We start from the raw sequence: 23,295 nt of genomic DNA, 5'->3' as shown, positions 1-23,295 counted from the left end.
TTGTATGCACTGTCTCATCTAATGCTCTCAGCAACCCCATGGGACAGGTACTCTTCCCAACCACATGTTACAGATGAGGAAGCTGAGGCACCAAAAGGTTAAGTACTTTGCTTAAAGCCACACAGGTCCTAAGTGACGGGGCCAGCATCTGAATCTGGATAGAGTCCAGCACCTAGCTGTGAGGCACAGACTTCAGCGCCCCCCTCCAGCTTCAGCCCGTGACACTCTCTACCTCATGTCCCGCTCACAACTTTTGCACCCCTCTGTCTCTGTCTCTCTCTCTGTCTAGGCTGTTTTCTACCTCATCACCCTCCCCCCACTTTCTCCTGGCTAATAGCTTCCTCTCTTTCCAGACTCATTTTACCTGCTGCCCCCTCTTGGAAGGCTCCCCCATCTGCACGCCCTCAGTCCCAAGGCTGAGCTGGGTGACCCTCATTTGTGCTTCCCTAGCAACATGTGCATGACCCCACTGCACTTGCTGTGAAGGCGCATTTATTTTCTCCCACACAGGTCAACAATGATGTCTTATCCATCATGGGATCACCAGCGCCTGGCAGCGTGCTTGGTACTTGGTCATTGCTTGTTGAGTTGTGAACATTACCTATAAAGGGCCAAAGAGTAAATATAGACTTTGCAGACCGCATGCAGACTCTATTGCTGCCTCTCCTCTTCCTCCTCCCAGTTCTTTAAAAATACGAAAACCATTCTTAGCTTGAAGGTCACCCCAAAAAGCAGGCCATGGGATAAATTCTGCCTGTGGTTCATAGCCTGCCAGCTCCTCTGTCACTGGGTCAGATATTTCTAAACAAAAAAATTACTAGTCAAACTAATTCAGTGATTTTCATGTGAGGGCCATTATGGGTATTTCAAAATGGTAGGAGGAGGTTGGGTGGATGTGTTTGGTTGTCACAGTGACTGGGGAGGGGGGTTAGCAACACTTGGTACCCAGGCACCCAGGATGCTAAGCATCTGGCAACGTTCAGGGTGGTCCTGGGCAATGTGACAGCAACTCACCGAGGGACACGGGCTGGCCGTTTGGTGCTTCTTTCTCACGGCTTCCGGTAACGTGAAATAATGTTGGGAATTCACTGAAAGAAAAGGCATTAGAGAACCAATTCCTTCGCAGATCCAATTGTTTAGGTAGTACAAACAGGAGAAACGGGACCGTATGCCTTGAGGCGAGGACCCTCTTGGGTTTTTCATGGGATCCCAGGCACAACCTCAGGACCCGCTGTAGCTTACTGTGTCTTCCGAGGACTGCCCTGAGCAGGGTTGTCCCGGTAAGATCACCTGGGGAGTCTGAACGGAAGCAGGGATTCCTTAAACTGTGTCATAATCTGTCCTGAGCAGGCCAGATCCATCTGCGAGGCCTGTCCCCTGTTGAATTTGGGGAGGCACGAAACTGCAAGTGGGCAGGCTGAGTCGAAAATGGGCAACCAAGTGGCAGGAACTATGTAGTGCAGAGGCTTGGTTAGTGGTCAATCCAGGAAGCCCAGAGTAGCCTGTGGAATAGCCCACCTGACTCCCTCTTTCTCCCCCACTTCATCCCATTATATACTTGGAGTTTAAGCACATGTTGCAACTCAAGTAACATAGGTAAAATCTCACATACTGTCATCATGAAAACTAATGAAATATTAGTCTAAACTATTACTCAGATGCTTGCAGGCACTGTAGAAAAATGCACCAATAAGTACAAAAGGGTTCAGTTGTCTTTTGAAGAGCTTTAACCATAGTCCTCTAGACCACAGAGACAGAATTGGGCATAAGAGTCTAGGTTTGAGACTACTTCTAGCCCTTATTAGCCATGGGTGATTTCTTTACTCTCTTGGAGTCTTCACTTCCCCATTTGTAAAGCCAAAGTGATTGATCCCTTCCCAGCCTTTTCTCTGGGGGTGATTTTGGTAATGCAAAAGAGATGAGGCATGTTAAGGTCATTTATGAACTATAAAGCACCATAAAAAATAGAAAATCCCTCAGGACATCTTGTTTTTGCATAAATCAGAAGCTAGTTCTTTATAAAAATTCTTGCTGCTTTAGAATTACCTCTCTTTAAAACAAACTAGTTTGCACAAGAAAACAGGTCATGTCGACCTTTCATTTGGGGGCCAGATACTAAGGTACCAAGATTAGTTCCAATTTTATATCATTATATGGAAGTTCCAAGATAGGACTTCATAAGGCATTGGGGTGATATACTCTGTCATTGATTTATTCATGCAGTTCATATCCATACCTTGGTTCTACACTTGCCCAGCAGTGCAAGGTGCTCTTAAGATTGCTATCTTATCTTCCCCGTGTCATGGCAACCCCATGAGGTAGGTTTTATTATCTCTGTTTTACAGATAAGGAGACTGAGACTTAAGAGTTTAAGTAACTTGCCCACAGAAATTCAATGAGAAATTAACCATTTTCTTTAAAGACAGTTTTTTAAAAATAAAATTGAATCTAGTTATTTTAGTCTTTGCTAGAAGACTTAAAACAAGTATTTCCTTCTTGTTAAATCACCAACACATGTACAATCATTCTTCAGTAAAAACAAAATATGCAAGTGCAAAATAAATTGATGGAAAAAATGCAAATTCCAAATTTTCAGAAACATTGGTTTTGTTTTGTTTTGTTTTTATGTGCTGAAAGCAGACCCTGCGAATTAGCTTTTAAAGAAAAATGGGAAAGGAAGTGAAATATGACTGGAAACTTCAAGAAGAATGAAAAAGATGTGGTTATGAGGACTTATGGCTGTTAATTCTCACTTTCTCCAGAAGTCTTTCTTGTTGGTTGATCTCTCAGGTGTCTGGAAGGGATGGGAGCTATTTTCACCTCACATTTTCCCCTCTGTTCCTTCAGGCAATGAGCTGGAGACCTCTGGCCTGAAGCAAATGTTTTCTTTCCCACCCCTTGTCATTCTACTCTTCTCTGGCTTCAGCGACTCCAGTATTTCCCGGCTTCTGTGGGCCAGAGAGGCCAGAATCCCAAAGTTAATTTGACTCACGGTCACAACCTGGCAGCGTGTTCCAGGGTCTACCAATGAGTCGCTTTACTGTCTCGAGTCCTTGACTTCCACGTTCTTAGCTCAATTTCTGACGAAGCTGATGGACCAGCTCTGTCTGTGAGTTTGCAGGATGTGAGGGAGGTAGAATACTCTTTTGATCTTCGTTTTTATTTTTGTCACCCCCACCTTTACCTCTGCTGGCCCAGAAAACACACAACAATACCCCTTTCTCTAAAGGCATTGGGAGCTGCCTCCAACCTTTAGAAGACCCTCAGTCTAGTGAGTCTTATGAGTCCATTCCCCAGATATGTGTGGACTGAGCAGGTCAAGTGTGCCAAGTGGCAGCAGGCTCAGTTGGGCACGGGAGGAGAGGTGCCCACAGGGCAGCAGCTACTGCCACTACCAAGCAAAGTTCTGTCTAACTAGAAATGGCCTTCCCTAAGACCATCACTATAGAAATCGTACCCATTTTCAAGGTCCACCTCACACTCTTGACCTTGATCACCTCAGCTGGAAGAGACCCCCATTGCCGTGCTGCTCTGCACCACGCAGAAGAATGTATCACCGACCACCATGCATCCCACTTATTTGCCAGAGTCTTGGCTTCCCTCCTAGACAGTCAGTTCCTTGAAGGCTGGAATTAAATCTCATGCAACCTTGGACCCAAAACAGCACCTCGCCTAGTGCCTTGCACACAGGAGGTATTCAATAAGTTATTGAGTTTTAAAACTAACGGCTTTTTTAGATTTCTGCAGTATTCCTAGGTTTAATGGTCATAGAAGCATATGTGAGAAAATCTCTACACTCTTGGAAATTAAATAAAACACTTAAAAATAATCCATTATTCAGAGAGGAAGTCTCAAGGAAAATTAGAAAATATTTTGAATGAAATGAAAATGAAAATATAACATATCAAAATTTATGGGATGTACTTACAACAGTGCTTAGAGGGAAATTATGGGATTAAATGCTTATACTAGAAAAGAAGAAAGATATCAAATCAATCATCCAAGCTTATACCTTAGGAAACTAGACCAAGAAGAGCAAAATCAATCCAAAGCAAGTAGAAAGGAGGAAATAACAAAATAAGAGCAGATATCAGGGCTTCCCTGGTGGCGCAGTGGTTAAGAATCCGCCTGCCAATGCAGGCAACACGGGATCGATCCCTGGTCCAGGAAGATCCCACATGCCGCGGAGCAACTAAGCCCATGCGCCACAACTGCTGAGCCTGCGCTCTAGAGCCCGCGAGCCACAACTACTGAAGCGCGTGTGCCTAGAGCCCGTGCTCCACAACAAGAGAAGCCACCGCAATGAGAAACCTGCGCACTGCAACAAAGAGTAGCCCCCGCTAGCCACAACTAGAGAAAGCCCACGCACAGCAATGAAGACCCAACACAGCCAAAAATAAATAAATTAAATAAATTTTAAAAAAAGAGGTGCTTCAAAAACAAACAAACAAAAAGAGCAGATAGCAATAAAGTTGAAAACAGAAAAACAATAGGGAAAAATCAGTGAAACCAAAAGACGGTTCTTGGAAAAGATCAATAAAATTGATAAACGTCTAGTTTAAAAAGGAGAGAAGACACAAATTACCAACATCAGGAATAAAAGAGAGATATCACTATAGACCCTGTAGACATTAAAGAGATAATAAGGGAGTACTATGAACAACTCTACACACACACATCTGACAATTTAGGTGACTTGGACCAGTTTCTCAGAAACACAAACTATCAGTTCAGTCATTATGAAATAGATAATCTGAATAGTCCTATAATGACTAAAGACATTGAACTAATAGTTTTAAAACCATTTGAGGGGACTTCCCTGGTGGCGCAGTGGTTAAGAATCTGCCTGCCATGGACTTCCCTGGTGGCTCAGTGGTAAAGAATCCTCCTGCCAATGCAGGCGACATGGGTTTGAGCCCTGGTCCGGGAAGATCCCCCATGCCTTGGAGCAACTAAGCCTCTGTGCCACAACGACTGAGCCCGCACTCTAGAGCCCGTGAGCCACAACTACTGAGCCCACGTGCCGCAACTACTGAAGCCCATGCGCCTAGAGCCCGTGCTCCACAACAAGAGAAGCCACCATAATGAGAAGCCCATGCACCGCAACAAAGAGTAGCCCCCGCTCGCCACAACTAGAGAAAGCCCGCGCGCAGCAACGAAGACACAACACAGCCATAAATAAATAAATAAACAAATAAATAAATAAATTAATTAATTAATTAATTAAAAAACCCAAAAACCGTTTGAAAAAGAAATCTTGGGACTTCCCTGGCGGTCCAGTGGTCAAGACTCCGTGTTTCCACTGCAGGGGGCATGGGTTTGATCCCTGGTGGGGGAACAAGATCCTGCATGCTGCGCAGTGGGGCCAAAAAGAAAAAAGAAAAAAGAAATCTCCAGGCCCAGATGGTCTCACTGGTAAATTCTAACCAACATTTCAAGAAGAAGTAAGGGCAAAGACAGGACATGGACGCAACCTAAGTGTCCATCAACAGATGAATGGATAAAGAAGATGTGGCACATATATACAATGGAATATTACTCAGCCATAAAAAGGAACGAAACTGAGTTATTTGTAGTGAGGTGGATGGACCTAGAGTCTGTCAGACAGAGTGAAGTAAGTCAGAAAGAGAAAAACAAATACCGTATGCTAACACATATATACGGAATGTAAAAAAAAAAGAAAAAAATAGGTCAGAAGAACCTAGGGGCAAGATGGGAATAAAGATGCAGACCTACTAGAGAATGGACTTGAGGATACGGGGAGGGGGAAGGGTAAGCTGGGACAAAGTGAGAGAGTGGCATGGACATATATACAGTACCAAATGTAAAATAGATAGCTAGTGGGAAGCAGCTGCATAGCACAGAGAGATCAGCTCGGTGCTTTGTGACCACTTAGAGGGATGGAATAGGGAGGGTGGGAGGGAGGGAGACACAAGAAGGAAGAGATATGGGGACATATGTATATGTATAACTGATTCACTTTGTTATAAAGCAGAAACTAACACACCATTGTAAAGCAGTTATACTCTAATAAAGATGTTAAAAAAAAAAGGAAAAAAAAGGGGCAAAGAGAAGAGGAAGAAGCACTTCCCCACTTATTTGATGGGGCCACAATTACACTGATACCAAAACCAGATGAAGACATTACAAGAAAATAAAACTTCAGATCCATATCCCTCATGAACAAAGATGTAAAATTCTCAACAAAGTATCAGCAACTTGAATCCAGTGATGTAATACAATAATAACACAGCACAACTAAATGTCCTTCAGTGAATGAATGAGGCAATGCTATTCTATATTCTCACTGTGTTGATGGTTGCACAAATCTATAAATGTATCACAAGTCATAGAAATGTACACACACACACACACAAACCAGTCAATTTTACTGTATGTTAATTTCTACAGTAAAGTTTAAAAAATTGTGTGGTGTGTGTGTATGCTATCTTTGTGACGATGGTAACTAGCATTTGTATTATACTTTATTTTTTTATTGAAGTAGAGTTGATTTACAATGCTGTGGCAACCTCTCCTGTGCAGCAAAGTGACTCAGTTATACACAGAGACGTTCTTTTTTTATATCCTTTTCCATTATGGTTTATCTTTGGATACAAAGTGTGCTTTCAAACACATTTCACAAAATCCCCTCAACTACAGTCATATGAGGTATGTATTACTGGTCTCATTTTTGCAGACGGGGAATCTGAGTCTTAGGTGACACGTCCTCCTGTGTATTAATGAAGAGAGTCAAGCTAAAGGTGCAGACCCTCAGTGGAAGGTCCTATCAACCCAGGTTCCCACTAACACTCCCCTGGCTCTGTGCTTGTACCACCCGATGGTGACGGCAGTGAAATTCCTTGTCCCCTGGATAGAAAGCGAATCCAGGAGCAATCCTGCTCCAAGGCAGTGGTTGCTGGGACCTCACTGGAGAAGGGGTTGGGAGCTCACAGCGCAGGGAAGCTGTGGTCTAGCTCCCGGCCACGGCAGGTAACTCCATCCCCCTGAGAGTTCAGTTCACCTGCAACAGAGAAGCCTTCCACTCTTTAAATGCCTGCTCTCCATGCGGTTTCTTTTCATCGTATGATTTTCTTTCCTACAGTGAAGGTAAGGTATTCTACCATGTTCCAAGGAAGCAGTGGGAGGTGTGAGTGGAGGAGCGAGAATGAAGATTGCCACAGTATTCCATCCTATCAATATTTTCTCTAATTCCCTGCAACTTCATTAAACCCCTTCTCTGAGAGCTCCTCCCTCTACTCCTCACCCCCACCCTCCTCAAAAAGCACGTGAGTTACGGGCGGAGGAGAGAGCAGGACCTGGGGAAGCACACCCACTGGGGTCCTGTTGATTGAGGTGGTCGAGAGGAGTGGGTTATGTGCCAGAAACACACCAATGAGAAGCGTGCTAACGAGCGACTGTATTTTTTTTTTATCTCTCTCCCCTTCTTTCAATTCAATTAGTATTTATCAAATATCCAGAGAGATATTTGGTACAAGTAATTGCTTATATCCCTTCTTCATCAGAGAAGTAGATCTTACTGGCCAAAAGCCATTTTCAAAGGACTTAATTTTAAAATGGAATCACAGCTCAAGGTATTGCAGGAAATTTTGCCAAAATGCTAGAACCCATCAGGAAACTCTGGACAAGCAAGGGGCCGGTTTATTTACCAGTGGTCACCCTATTGAAATCACATCTTGCTCGAGTCATATAGTACATCAGGCTTGATTCTGGCTGCTGCATCCCAAGGCTGAGTCATTCCCTACCATTCCAACCTCACAGGAGTAAGTCTGGCATGGGGGCTGCAGGGATGAGAGAATTCTGGAAGGCACAGAAGATGTAAAACTGAGTCTGAGGCTATGTTGGAAGGGAGAAGTAGGCTAAGGGAGAAGTTTGCAGGGTCTTTGTAACCTGTGCTTTGTGAGCAGAGGTTACGGGCAAGCCATATTTCACATACCAGCACTAGCAAATCACAAGAAAGGGCAAGAGATGACTTCACCTTGTATTTCTGGGAGCACGAGACACAGGGACATGGTTTTTAAGGAAGCCAACTGTGTGGCTCCCGTGCTTGAAGCAACAAATCCTAATGGCTGGAGGAGGCACAACCCTAGGAGGACATATTTTAAGGACGAGTAAGAGAGAACCCAATTGCTTCTCAGGCAGCCTGAGGTTATCCTGGGAGCCCAGGACTCTTTCTTCCTCAAGAATCAAGAATGGTAGATTTAGGGGATTCCCTGGCGGTCCAGTGGTTAGGACCCTGTGCTTTTACTGCCGAGGGCCTGGGTTCTATCTCTGATTGGGGAACTAAGTTGATCTCACAAGGTGGGGTCGGAAAAAAAAAGAAAAGGTAGATTTAGAAATAATATTTTAAAATATCCCTATATCCAGAAGCTTTCTTCTTTGGGGGGCAGATAGCCAGCCTTGGTGTTCTGCAAAGAAAGCCAGTACAAGGCCCTAGAATAACCCTGAATTGATTTCAAGATTACGGGGTACTTTATTTTTAGTTTAAGAAGCAATTTCTCACGTGCTGTCTTATTTGATTTTCCATTTCTGTGAGGCAGGTTTTATGATTCCCCTTTTGAGGAAACTAAGGGTCCGCGGGATTAAGGAACTTGCTCGAAACTCTCCAGAGTCACGTGATGAGGCAGGGACGAAATCCTGGGTTTGTGCAGCACCCTTGCCCTGCCCTATGTCGCCTCTCCTACCTGGAGTGAGTTTCTCTCAGAGAAAGCCATCTCTAGGGATTGCAAAGCTGACAAATGCAAGATAAGAACATACTGTGAATTTAACAAATGCAGCTCCACTGCTGGCTAGGAGTGTTTGTTAAATGTTTTCCAAATCCCTGTTTTCCTTTCTCCCTTCCTTTCTTCCTGTCCTTCCTTCCTTCTTTCCTTCCTCTCACAAACACACACTGAGGGGCCACTACACAGATGGGATGACGTTGGCATCCTGGTAGTTCCGAAGAGAAGTGAGACTCGCATTCTTCCTTCAGAGGGTTTACCAGGTAGTGTTTGATGACAACTAAGCACGTTACAAGTAGACTGTAATCAGGGCCAGTGACTCCAAGAGTTCCCCCACCGTACTTATTAGAATCGATAATTTTCTTGTCTGTTTGCTTGTGTGTGTTCTGTCACCCTCAACAGTAAGCTCCCTGGGAGCAGAAGCTCACCTATCTTATTCGCCCCCCAATTCTCAGTGCCTGGAAACAGAACTTGGGGTACAGTTGATACTCAGTAAATACTTGCTGACTGAATGAATCCAGGAGAAATTGATCCTTCATGGGGGCCTCCTAGAAAGTTTCAAGGAAAACATAGCATTTGCACTGGGCCTTGATGAAGAGGTCGTTTTTATAGGCAGGTGCGGGAGTTGTCCGTTTTCCAGACAGAACAGGAAAAGCGTGGGGACAAAGAACAGTAGGCTGGGTGAGGGACGCGAAGTTTGGCTGAAGCAAAGTGGGCGTGCGAAGGGGGCATTAGGTTGGGCCTACATGGGGGTGGGTGTGCAGATGGTAGTTTGTTCACTTGGCCACAGGAAACCATTCAAGTGTCTGTAGTGGGGAGAGGCTGGCTAGAGCCGGGGATTAGTGTGGTGACCCAGTAGTGACACTTCCTATGGGTGGAGTGGAGAGTGAAAGCAGGGGGGCTGTTGAGGGTGTGAGGGCAGTAGTGAGAGCTCCTGTGACAGGTAAAAGGGCCTGAACTGGATAGAAGTCGTGAGACTATGCAGAAGAGGGGCACGTCACATAAGACAGCCTGTTCAGGTCTCAGCAACTGAAGGAATTATGGAGGCTGAAGGACAGCAAGTTTGCAAAGATGGTTTTGAGGTGCCCAGCTCCCGGGCCAGGAAGAGAAAAGGGGAAGTCAGAGGAGTTAGGCTGAGAAGAGGGGCAGAGGGGAGGGACAATGTGTCTGCGTGGGGCATCTGAAGATTGAGGGCCCACTGGGATGTCTAGTGAGAATGTCCAGTCAGCTGTCAGAATGTTAGAGATATGGGTATGGCCGGCAAGCCCTCTAATCACTGAGCCAAAAATAGTCAACGGAACAGAGCTGGGGGAGCCTTTGATGGCAGCCTGCAGGATTGCGGGCTGCAGAGCACTGGCCTTGGAGGGGACCTTGGAGCTCACTCCTCCTCTGTACAGAAGGGGAATCTGAGGCCTAGAGGGGTTGGGTCACTTGCCCAAGGTCACACAGCCAATCTGCCTCCTGAATTCTTACAGGAGGTCAATGAACTTTAAGGTGATTGAAATGTTAAAATAGAACAGTCCCTAGCTTGCATCTCTCTAATTGTAAAGCTGATTAGGGTATGTAGTAAGGAAATGATCTCTGTTGGTAAACGTAGCTGCCACCCAGATAAGAGCAAGCTCCTAAAGGAATCAGGTGCAGGATGGGTGGTGGCTTGGATTTTATTTGTTTTTTGTTTTTGGCATGCTTTGTCTCCTAGGGTCTCTTACATATAGAACTGCCCCTCCCCCCAGGGCCACAGCTATAGATGATCAACTTATTCTGAGTCCTGAATTCATAACCTCTCACTGAGAAAATGTTTCCAAACTCCTGGGAGATGGAGGGCAAGGAAGAAAACCAAGCTTTGTCCTGAACCCCAAATTCCTTTCTTCCTCACTGAAAGGACATTGGTCCAATTACAAACTCCAGGATTTTTAAGAAAAGCAAACGAAAGCCCGATCACATGGCAAAGGTCATCTGGCCTGTGGAGAGAGTGAATGATTAACTCCTGCGAAAGTGAGTTTTGAGGATTTTTTATAGCGTTCAAAGGTGCTGTTTAGAAAATTTTAGCCCAGGGCAAATTGTAAGAACAGCTCTCTCTCTCCCATCCTCATGCCATGTGCTCCACCCATCCCCCCTTCCCTGAGGACCTTGACCCCTGTCCATGTGAGGAGTGTCCTACGTCCAGAGCAGAGGGTGTGGGTCCCTTCCTGCCAGGCCCCTCTCCCTTGGTTCCTGCAGGCTGGTTTGGCTGCGGAGCCAGCAGGAAGGGCAGAGGCTTCCACTTGGAACCCAGGTCCTAGTCTGCTTTGCTCCACGTGTCTCTACTGTCACCTACATTGTGAGAAATTCATTAGGCCAAGTGCACAAAACATGGCCCTGTTCACCTCCAGCAGGGTGACCTTGGGGGAATTTCTCTTACTCCCTCAGCCTCCATTCAGCTCATCAGCAAAATGGGTTGATGATGCTTACCTACCTCAAAGAGCTATTGAGGGGATTAAATGAGAGAAAGCATAAAACACTCCGCAAATGTGCCCGGCACAATGGAAGTGTCCACATGTCTCGTTGGACGTCCTTTCCTTTCCGATCCTGGAACAGTCCCCCACCCTCTCCTCAACCCTCCTACCGGGACGCCTCTGAGCTTCTACTTTTCCCTCTCCTTTTCCTACAGGCATTACCTAAGGAAAAGGGGACCACAGGAGCACGGCAACTTTCTTCTCTCTTCCGCGGCCGCTCCAACCTGGCAGGGAAGGCGGGCGAGCGACCTACAGCGACACAGATAGGTCTGTGCTGGAGTGGCCATGCCTCCCCTCGTGCAATAAACACTCCGCACTGCAAAGGGGGGCCCAGGGAGCACGGCCCGCCCTGTGGATCGGAACAGCCTTGCTGGGCACTGGGTGAGCTGTGGATGCAGGGCCCGGGTGGGGCCGCTGGGAGCGGGTGCTGCAAGCTCCCGACAGCTGGAGAGGGCCGTGCGGCTCCGAGGTCCGCAGTGTCCCGGCCTGGTCCCCGCGGCCGGCTGGCTCTGGGCTGGCGGAATTTCCCCACGTTCCGAGCTGCGGAGGCGGGTCCGCTCGAGGGAGCCGCGGGCGCCCCCTGCTGCCCTACACCGCAGCGCCACGGCCGCCCCGCCCCACAGATCCCGTCCTTTTCATCACCCACCCCACCCCCCGTCCCCCGCCCCCTACCCCCGGCAGCCCAGCCCGCGGAGGGTTTTACCAGGCCCGCCCTGCGCCGAGCCGAGGGTGCCCGCTTCCACCCTCTTTCCTGCTCCTCCTTACTCCTTCAAGAGCCCAAGTCCTGGTTACCAAGGGCACCAGTCACTAATGGTAGCCCCTGGCCACAGTCAAGGGCAGGGAGCATTCTTGATGCCCCTCGCATCTCACCGTGTGGGCAAACATCCCGGAAGGAGGCAGGAGAGGAGAAGAAAGAGGAAGCGGAGAGGAGGGGCCCCGCCCGAGCCGCTGTGGTGATGGGGATAAGCGCAGGGCAGGAGCCAGAGCTCAGCTCCCTTTGACCCCGGCCACCACCCCCGTCCCCGCAAATGTCCCCAGCTGTGCCTTTCTCTCCCAGGGCAGCCTGGCTTGCTCGGCTGGTCTCCCAGGTCTCAAACGACGCGTTGGGGCACTCCCTAGCGAGCACGCAATATCTTGGGTGCTGGACCCAATACCCTAATATCCCTCTGTGCCCTGAAGAGGGAAGTGACATTTCACGTGATCATGAAGGGTTCTGCATTAGGCTGTCCAGGCGTTTTGTTCATTTACGACCACATTCTGTCTCACAGGAGCACACTCATTGGTCTTTTGCACCAGTGTTCAAGGGGTAGGTCCTGACCGGAGAGTCACAGGTTACAACGTCCAAGCACAGAAGATATTAAGTTCACAAAAGAAGTCACACAGCCAAAAATAAAGCTGGCTGGATGAGCAGAAACGCATGGTCTAGACTTGGAGACTTTCTGCCACTACTATTCGTCCCCACGCTTGGCAGGAAGGGAGGGTGAGGGCCTGAGGGCCTTCCTGACATGCTTTGTTTAAATGCAAAGTGTGTGTGTGTGTGTGTGTGTGTGTGTGTGTGGCTTACAGTCACGAAACACATGTGTTGGATGCTGGCTGAGTAGCTGTATCTGGCAAACACCCTACAACAAATATGTGCCCGTATCCCCACTGGCGGTGGAGGGAGGCTGAGATGCCACCGTCGCGTCTGCAGCGTGAGTGAGCATCCTGGCTTTGCTGCACCACTGCTGTGCTCTGCAACGAGAGAGGAGCCAGGCCCTTCCTGGAAAAAGGCTTCTGGAGCCAGAGGTAAATCCTCTTTCTCTAAAGCTGAAGATGTGATTCTTCAACCCCTCAAAATGTTACTTTGTGCGGGAAAGAGCCTAGCCCGAGAGTCAGAAGACATGGGTTCAAGTCCAGGCCTTGCGAGGAAGCAGATGCCTGTCATGGAGCAAAATCATTCACTCCTTCATCCATTTAACCAATATGCATCGAGCACTCGCTGTGCACCAACATTGTTCTGGGCGCAGGAGATACAGCAGTGAGCAAGACAACTAACCCTCTGTTGGCACAGAGCTTACATTCTAACAGGGGACCAGCCACCCCACTACGGGGAGAATAAAGCAGGGCAAGCACAGAGGGATGGGGTGCTAATTGTTAGACTGGTCAGGGAGGAGTGGGCAAGGGATTTCTGAGCAGGGGGGCAGACAGGTATAAAGGCCCTGGGGAAGGAACTTGGTGTTCACTTGGTGTGTTTGAAACAAAACAAGAGAGCCAGTGTCCTGTCCCCAGCACAGAGTGAAGGGGAGTGGTAGTGGGTGAAGACAGAGAGGGGAGCGGCAGATTGTGTGGGTCTTGTGAGCCATGGTAGGGAGTTTCAAGTTTTTTCTAAGAGTGATGGGAAGCTGGTGGAAGGATTAGAGCAGGGAAAACACATGATTCGATGTGCATGTGGAAAAGACCACTCTGGCTCTTGTGTGGAGGAGACTTTTATGGGATGGGGTGAGGTGGCATGAGTGGGTGTAAGGGACCAATTAGGAAAACCCCGCAGAGTCTAGAAAGGAGAGGAGGACGACGTGGCCTGGCAGTGGGGCAGCTTGGGGGATGTGGGGAGTCATACTTGGACTATAATTAGAAAGTAGAGCCAAAAGGATCTGCTGGTGGATTGAGGGTATGGGTCATGGAAAGAGGGTTCAAGGATGACTCCTGGGTTTCTGGCTGAAGCAAATAGTTGAATAATGATTCCATTTACAGAGGTGAGGGCAGGGTTGAGAGGGGAACTCGAGAGTTCAGTTTGGGACATAATAAATTTGAGCAAATCATTTTCCATCCTCTCTTTTGGCCTCTGCCTTCTCAGCTATAAAATAAAGAGGATGCCCACGTGATCCCCAGGATCTCTCTGTGGTCATTAGGGCTATTTTTCTTAATTCTTCCACATTCTCATGTCTTTTAAACCCACCAACATATTTTGAATTCAGAGAAAAGAAGTGACAGGACTCTTCTAATTCTTCTTTGGGGAGAGAAAGAGATAGAGATAAAGAGAGAGAACAAAAGCAAGTCTCCGTTTCCCACAAGGGTTCCCACCCATGCTGTTGTCCTAACAACCAGGAAAAAGGAAACAGGGTGGCGGGTGAGGGGAGTGAATCAGAGCAGAGGGCACAGATGAGGAAGAATCACCAAAAATGTATGACTGGCCAGTGTGACTTAGACTTCATTTCCTACATTTCTTAGGTTTGCACTTGAGAAGTTTCAAGGGCTTTTGAAAGGAAAAGCACTTTAGCCTTTGAATTACAAGCTACCTCAAAGTTTGTGATTTGAGCCCAAAGAGTCATTCAACCTGTCTGAACCTCAGTTTCCTTTACTGTAAATGTAAAGACCTCCACTATCTCTTCAAGCTAGAACATTTTATGATTCTATTGCTTTTAAGGAAAGAAAAAAATCTGAATGCATGTCAAAGTCCAAGAAACTTGAGACCTGAATGGTTAATTTTTGAAAAAGTTTTGCAAACATTTTCATTCAACACCTGATTTATGGGGCACTTACTATGTGCCTAGGGTTGTAAAGATACAACCTTGACAATACAGATAAAAGTCCCTTCCTTATGGGGCTTTCCCTCTGGTTGTAGATAGATAGATAGATGATAGATAGATAGATGATAGATAGATAGATATATCGATAGATAGATAGGGCATCCAGGTGGTGATAAAGCAAAGAAGGAGGGTAGAACATGTCAAGACTTGGGTGAAGATGGGATGGGGACCAGTGATACTATTTTATGTAAGGAAGTTAGGGAAGGTCTCCAGACAGAGGGAACAGCAAGTACAAAAATCCTAAGGTGAGGTCACATTTAGAGTGTTCCAGGAAGAACAAGGAAGGCAGCAGTATGACTGGAGATGAGTGTGAGAAAGGGGAAAAGGAGGAGGAGATAGGTTTATAGAGGCAGGGGCTCCAGATCATCCAGGACCTTTGGATTTTCACGTGAGTGAGATGGGAAGTGACTGGAGGATTGTGAGCTGAGGACTGACGTAGAAGAGTAGAGTATCCCCTTGAGGAGTTTTCTATAAGAATTACGTGATTCTGCCTGAGCCAAGTCAGGGTGCTCACCTTTGGGGGTGGGGGCAACACTTGTTAGGTTGGAACAGCCTGTGAAACATCAGGTGGAGGCGGTCCATAGGAATTATCTGGAATTCACAAGGAAGGCTTGGCTAGAGCTATGCACTTGGACATCCTGGGATGATAGATGGTATCTGGAGCTATAGGAGTGGGTCAAATTGCCTAGGCTGAATGTGTAGAGTCTGAAGAGAAGAGAGCTCAGGACTGAGCCCTCAAGAGAGGGATGACAACATTTAGGGGTGGGCAGAGAAGGAGTCAGAAAGGAGACTAGGAAGGAGCAGAGGGAGAGGAGAGAGAGGGGCGTCACAGGAACCCAGAGAGGAGTGGTGCAAGGAGGAGAGGTGGACTGCGCTGAATGCTTCCCAGAGGTTGTGCAAGATGGGAATGGAGAAGTGGCATTCGATTTGTCATGCAGGGTTGGGCAGAAGCGACATTTGAGTTGATGTTTGAAGTTTCCAGCTGCCTTGGGTCGTGCTAAGTAGCCAGTAGTATAGCAGATTAGGTGTTCTGGATGACTCTCCCCCGACCTGAAACAGCTAAAATGCTGGGTTACATATATATATTTTTAAAACCTTTATAAATGTCTCCCTGAGATAGAATGAAAGTAATAAATCCATAGACTTCAAAAATGAAGTAGAACTAGGAACCCTGGCAGGTGAGTGAACAAAGCTCGCTTTTACCCTGAGGGTTTGCTGATCCTTAGAGATCTGGACCTTTCCTTGGCAACTGTGCAAGTCTAGGGGACAAATGAGATCATCTAGGGCCTGCCCCAGGTGGGAAGTCTGATAGTATTTTCCTGCATAAATCCGGACCTCAAAAGGCTGTATTCTCAGAATAAAGGTGAATAAGGAATAAATGTGCCATGAAGAAGGCAACTAGCTTGCCTTGACCTTGGCGCTGGGTGGAGGGAAAAGAATCCTCCCAGGATTTGCAGCCATGAGCTAGCCTCAAATATTTTCTGTCTGAATTTATCTGTCTGTTAGGCTGAAAAATCTCAAGCATTTAAATTTAATTTAAATGGCCTTGGGTTGGTAGTGCTCTCAGATAACTGGCAGAATTAAAAAGAAATCCTTTCCAGGTACCAAAACAACTTCAATCCAGACCTCAAACAATTCTCCCAGGTAAAGTTTTAAGAAAAAATGAACAGTTAACCTTAAATATTTACAAAACACACAAGGAAACAAGCTCTATGACTGGCAATCAGTAAAAACAAACAAACAAAAAATAGACAGCAAAACAACCAGTCAAAGATTTCAGATATTTGAATTTCAGATGTGGAATATAAAACAATTATGTTTAGTATGCTTAAACAAATAGAAGAGAAGCTTAAAAACATGAGCAGGAATAAGAGATTTTAAAGAATGAACAGGCAGGCTTGAGAAATAGGCCTAAATGAGAACTGAAAATAAGACCTGTAACACTAAAAATTTAAGACTCAGTGGATGGATTAAACATTAGCCTAGATGCAGCTGAAGAAAGAATTAGTCAACTAGAAGGTAGATCCAAAGAAATTATTGAGAATGCAGTTTTGAGTGATAAAAAGATGCAAATTATAAAAGAGAAGATAAAAGTATAGAGAGTAGAATGATAGAGTCTACTATACATGTAAATTGGATTTCCCTCTAGAATGGAATATAGAGAGAATGGGAAGGAGGCAACATTTAGCGTTAAATGCTGATAAATTTTCAGAAATACTGGAAAAAATTCCTCAGACTCAGGAAGCCTAACAAATCCAAAGAAAAAGAAAGATGGGAGGTGGGAGGGAAGGGAAGAGAGAGAGAGAAAAGAAGAAGGAGAAGGAGGAGAAAGAGAAGGAGGAGGAGGGGGGGAGAGATGGGGGAGGTGAAGGAGAAGAAATTAAAAGCAGCCAGAGAGAAAAAGCAGACACCCCACAAAGAAACACCAAATAGTCTAGTGATTGACTTGTCAAGAGCAACATTGAAGCCAGAAGAGAGTGGAAAATATCTTCAGTGTGCTGAGAAAAATTGTGTGAACCTAAAACAAAACACTCAGAGAAACTCTCTGTCAAGAATGAAGGTGAGGGCTTCCCTGGTGGCGCAGTGGTTAAGAATCCGCCTGCCAATGCAGGGGACATGGGTTCGAGCCCTGGTCTGGGAAGATCCCACATGCCGCGGAGCAACTAGGCCCGTGAGCCACAACTACTGAGCCTGCGCGTCTGGAGCCTGTGCTCTGCAACGAAAGAGGCCGTGACAGTGAGAGGCCCGCGCACCGCGATGAAGAGTGGCCCCCGCTCGCCGCAACTAGAGAAAGCCCTCGCACAGAAACGAAGACCCAACACAGCCAAAAATAAATAAATAAATAAATTTTAAAAAAAAGAATGAAGGTGAATAAGGACAATTTCAGAGAAATAAAAACAGAGAGCTTACTCTTGTGGACTCTCACTGTAGGTCATGTCAGAGCATACAGTCCAGGCAGAAGGAAAATGATCCCTAATAGGAAGTGTGAGATTCAAGGAGTGGTGAGTATAGAGAGTGGCAAATGTGTGAGTAAAATAAGAAAATAATAATGATTATTTGTATTATTTATAAAATGATAATATTATTTTATACTGTAATATAAAGTTATAAATTTTAAAATAATATTTAAATATTTTAAATATTAATTTATAATATTTTATACATATAAGATTTATAATATAAATAGATAATAGTATATTATAATACATTTATAAAATAATAAATAAAATTTCTGTTTTACATATGTGTGTGTATGTGGTGGCAGGGGGGACGGCCAACAGGCGAGAACCAGAATCCTGGCTACAGCAGCAGGTGCCATGGGACGGGGAATGGCAGGAGCCATGCCTTCTAGGTTCCTTGTTAGAGAGGAGAGTAAAGGTGTTGGCTAACTTTTGACTCTAGAGTTTAGTCTATATGGATAGGTTTTGTAACCATTAAAAGGACAGAGGTAGGATACGAGCCTTCCAAACTAGTAAGGGGGGGAAAGGAATGAAACAAAGAAAAAGAAAAAAAAATCAAGGTTTTAAAAGGCAAGAAGGTGAGGTGGGAGGCAGAGGAAGACATGGGTCAAGTAGAAAGTAAATAACAAGAGACAAATGAATCCAAACACATTATTCACCGTAAGAGACGCACACGGACTAAGCATTAGAGTTGCAGATCTCAACTGTCAGATGGGATTTTTTAGAAAATCCACCATTTACAAGAGACAGTTATCAACCACACAGAGACACAAATAGGTTAACAGTTAAAGGATGGGAAAAGATATAAGAGGCGACAGGGAAGCAAAATAAAGTAGTGTCCCTATATTAAGATCAGACAAAATCAATGTTTAGGCAAAACATTTATAATAGTTTAAAAAAGGTCACTTTATAGTGACAGAATCTTTAACTGGGAAGACGTAAAAATTCTAAATCTGTATGTCCCTAATAATATCATCTCAAAGTGTATTAAGTAAAAGTTTGGGAGAACGATAAGGAGAAATTGAAAAATCCACACTCAATGGAAGATTTAAAAATAACTCTCTCAGGATTTCCCTGGTGGCGCCGTGGTTAAGAATCCACCTGCCAATGCAGGGGATATGGATTCGATTCCTGGTCCAGGAAGATCCCACATGCCGTGGAGCGACTAAGCCCGTGCGCCACAACTACCGAGCCTGCGCTCTGGAGTCCGCGAGCCACAGCGACTGAGCCCGCGTGCCACAACTACTGAAGCCCGTGGGCCTAGGGCCCGTGCTCTGCAACAAGAGAAGCCACCTCAATGAGAAGCCCACGCACTGCAACAGAGAGTAGCCCCTGCTTGCCGCAACTAGAGAAAGCCTGCATGCAGCAACGAAGACCCAACGCAGCCAAAAAAAAAAAAAAAAACTCTCTCAGTAAATGTTGGAAAATGCAGCCAAAAGGCAAGTTGTGATACATGGAAAATTTGAGCAGTGCATGATCTAACTGACATTTCTTGAACATTGTATCTAAACTTGCATCCCTTCTTTGTATGACATAAAATAAGGAAGAAATGATAGGCTAAAAGCTGACCTCGAGGGGTATCAGAGGATTGAGGCCTTTCAGACTTTCTCTGACTATAATTCAGTTTAGTTAGAAATCAGTAACAAAAACATAATTAGGAAACACAATGAATTTGAAAATAATACTTTTTAAAAACTTCTAAGCACCTCATAATTCAAAGAGGAAATCATGGCTGAAATTAGAAAATAAATAGAACTGAAAAAAGATGAAAACACAATATACCAAAAGTTGTAAAATTCCACTAAAGTGGTATGAAGAGGAAATTTATATAGTTAGAAAAGAAGAAAAACTGAGGATTTCTGAGCTAAGCATTAATTTAAGAAGTTATAGAAAGAACATCAGGATAAACCTGAGGAAAGTAGAGGGAAAGAAAGATATGAGCAGAAATGAATGAAACAGAAAACAAGTATACAATGGATAAGATCAACAAAACTCACAACTGATTCTTTGATAAGTCTCTAACAGATTATCAAGAAAGATGTGTATAGATGCATCAGAGTTTAAATAGAATGAACAAGTTTGTCAGTAAATTTGAAAACTTTGATAAAATGGGTAAATTTCTAATAAAATACAAATTGATAACACTTGCTCAAGAAGAACTAGAAAACCTGAATATCCTTTATCCCTAAAAGAAAATAAATAGTTTAAAATCTTCTGACAAAGAAAACAGAAGGCCCAGTCGGCATCTTAGGTGAGTTTTACCAAACTTTCAAGAATAATTTATGCATGAAATAGAATAGAATAGAAAAACTAGAGGGCACTTCCTAAACCTGGTGAAAGGCACAACTATAAAATTTTAGAGAACAATATAGGAGCATATCTCCATGACCTTAAAAAAAAATGAATGGGAAAGATTTCTTAAACAAGACACAAAATGTGCTCCATTATAATGGAGAAAGTCACTGAAAATTCACCTATGTTAAAACGAAGAATTTAGATCAGTGTTATCACTTCAGAAAATATGTTGACATTACCTCATAAATTTAAACACACATTTATTCCTTGAACCTGAAATTTCACTCCCATATATATACCCTTAAAAGACTTGATTGCATCAGAAGACATATATAAAACTGTGCATAAAGACAGTTCAAATCACTGAAACTAGAAACAACCCAAATGCCTAATTGCAGTAACATAAATATATGAAGTGGCATAATCTTACAGAGGAATATTATACAGCAGCTAAAAGGAACACACCACTCCACATGCATCCACATGGGAGAGTCTCAAAGGTGTACTGTGGACATAAGAAGCAAATCACAGAAGACTTCGTTCAGGATGGTTCCATATACATAACGCTTAAAAACAGGCAAAACTAAAAAGACAATTGGGATGTACGCAGGTCACATTTTTTAAAAAAATGATTTCTGACTGCATCTTTATCAAGAACAGTATTTCTTTTATCTTTTTTTATAAATTTATTTATTTATTTACTTTTGGCTGCGTTTGGGTCTTTGTTGCTGTGCATGGGCTTTTCTCAAGTTGCAGTGAGTGGGGGCTACTCTTCGTTGCAGTGCGTGGGCTTCTCATTGTGGTGGCTTCTCTTGTTGCGGAGCATGGGTTCTAGGCACGCGGGCTTCAGTAGTTGTGGCACGTGGGCTCAGTAGTTGTGGCATGCGGGCTTCAGTAGTTGTGGTTCACGGGCTCTAGAGCAGGGGCTCAGTAGTTGCGGCACATGGGCTTAGTTGCTCCGCGGCATGGGGGATCTTCCCGGACCAGGGCTCGAACCCGTGTCCCCTGCATTGGCAGGCGGATTCTTAACCACTGCGCCACCAGGGAAGTCCCGCAGGTCACATTTTGTTGACTCTAAAATTTACTTTTCCACCTTTTAATCTCTAAAATTAGGATGCATCTCATCCTCTAAAATTAGGATGCATCTTATAATCAGTGGTGTTTTGTAATTACCCTTAGCAGCACTTTTTCTTTCTTAGACATGAAATAATGATGCATCTCACAATTGTTGGGGGCTTAGTTTCAATGAAATATGATAGGTGGTAGAATGAAAGAAAAGCAGCAGAATGACTAACCTAAAATTCGGGATCACAATTACCTATGTTCAGGGAGGGAGGGGGCTAAGGAACGGAAGGGTCACCTAGGAGAATTCTAAAGTATTGGCAAAATGTTATTTTTTCACCTAGACAGTGAGTATATTGGTATTTGTTTTACTATAATTCTTGAAACAGTTTCGACTCTCGCACGTATGATATTTTTTGCAATTAGAAAAGTGTGAAGAGGTAAGGAAGTGGAGACACATGTATAATAATTCGGGAAGCTGGATAGAACGGGGGGAAGAGAGGCAGGTGGTGGTTGGGGGAGGGTGTGGAGGGTGCTACAGGGAAGGCGGCCCTGAGAAGCTGGGGGGCCAGCGCATCACACGTGAAGAAATCAGGAGAGATATTCCTCTGTTGCAGCAAGAGTGACAAAGGAAAAGATGGGTTTATGGAATATGTGGTGTTATTTTGGGCATGTTTTCCTTGTGATGGTTTCTAATTTCTTTGTGAAGAATTTATCTGTGGGGTGGTGGTAGTTATCAAACGGACAAACGGACATGAGGAGTAGGCGTCTAAAATGCTACACATTTATTCCACAGTTACTCCATGCCACGTCTAAATGAAGAGTTTTGTACATCCATTGCTCTGTTTATTCCCCCCATCAAAGCAGTGAGGTATATATTCTCTTATGATGTATTCATTTCCCAGGGTCGCCATAACAATATACCACAGACTTAAACAGCATGGCTTAAACAACAGAAAATTACTTTCTCACAGTTCTGGAGGCTGCAAGCCCACGATCAAGGTGCTAGCCTTGCTGGTTTCTCCTGAGGCCTCCACTCAGTTTGCAAATGGCCTTTTTCCTTTGCACCCTTGCCCATGGTGTCTCTACCTCTTCTTCTAAGAACATCAGTCCTATTGGATTAGGGCCTAAACCCTAACGGCTTCATTTTAACTTAATCACCTCTTTAAAGGCCTTAGCTCTAAATACAGTCACATTCTGAGGTACTGGAAGTTAGGGCTTCAACATGTGAATTTGGGGGCTGGGGGACACAATCCAGCCCATAACAATGCCCATAAAGAAATGGAGATTTAGGGAGGTTGAACAGCTTGCCAAGGGCATGCAGGTACAGTGTAAGATCTGAGATGCGAATGCAAGCAGATCAACTGCAGTCTCTGAATGCCAACCATTCCACTAAAAAACAGTCTGGTGCCTGAGAAGAGTGGAGATGCATGAAAAAAGGCTTTTGGAGAATTAAAAAAAAAAAAAAAAGCTTCCTAATAAAGGAGTACTATTATATTATTAGACTTTCAGAGCTGTGCAATCTGTCCCAGGAAACAGAATAGATGGAATGTCCTCTCATACACTCCCTTTTTAAATCTGAGTTTTAATCAAAAAGACTGCAGTTTTTGGCCAAAACGGCAGTAAAGGCCAACAACTCAGCATCCGCTGAAGTCCTCAGTCCCTGGTTCCCTTTTTGGAGAAGCCTGGTGTAAATTATGAGCTGAGGAGGGCGACACCTGCTGGGCTCTGCGGTGCATGGGTGGGAACCTGGCTCTTTTCATAGGCAGTCCCCCACTGCTCTCTGCTGGCCAGCAGTTAGGAACACCCAGGAATGTGCAGACAGCCCTACTTCATTCAAAAACTACAAATCCATAGGGAAAGATGGGAAGAATCTACTGGAATCAGACTGTGGAGTATGTCAGTCCCACTCCTTTCCATACATATACATACATTTCAAATCAATGGTACAGTCAACTTTCACTTGGCATTCCGTGACTGTGCAGCTGTTTTAAAACTTGTGTCAGTTTTCATCATTAAAAAATATATATCTGCCACCTTCTCGAAAATGATGTTTCTCAAGATCCAAGAATATGAGAATTCGAATGCAGGTTTTGATGACTTAATAAAATATTGGTTTGTTCATACTTTCATGTTTTCAAAAACTATAGACTGATTGTAAGTTTGTTCAACATTTTAA

Source organism: Eschrichtius robustus, chromosome 3, assembly GCF_028021215.1.
Source record: "Eschrichtius robustus isolate mEscRob2 chromosome 3, mEscRob2.pri, whole genome shotgun sequence".
Taxonomy (NCBI): Eukaryota; Metazoa; Chordata; class Mammalia; order Artiodactyla; family Eschrichtiidae; genus Eschrichtius; species Eschrichtius robustus.
The sequence above is the reverse complement of the archived record's forward strand: the minus strand, read 5'-3'. Positions refer to the sequence as shown.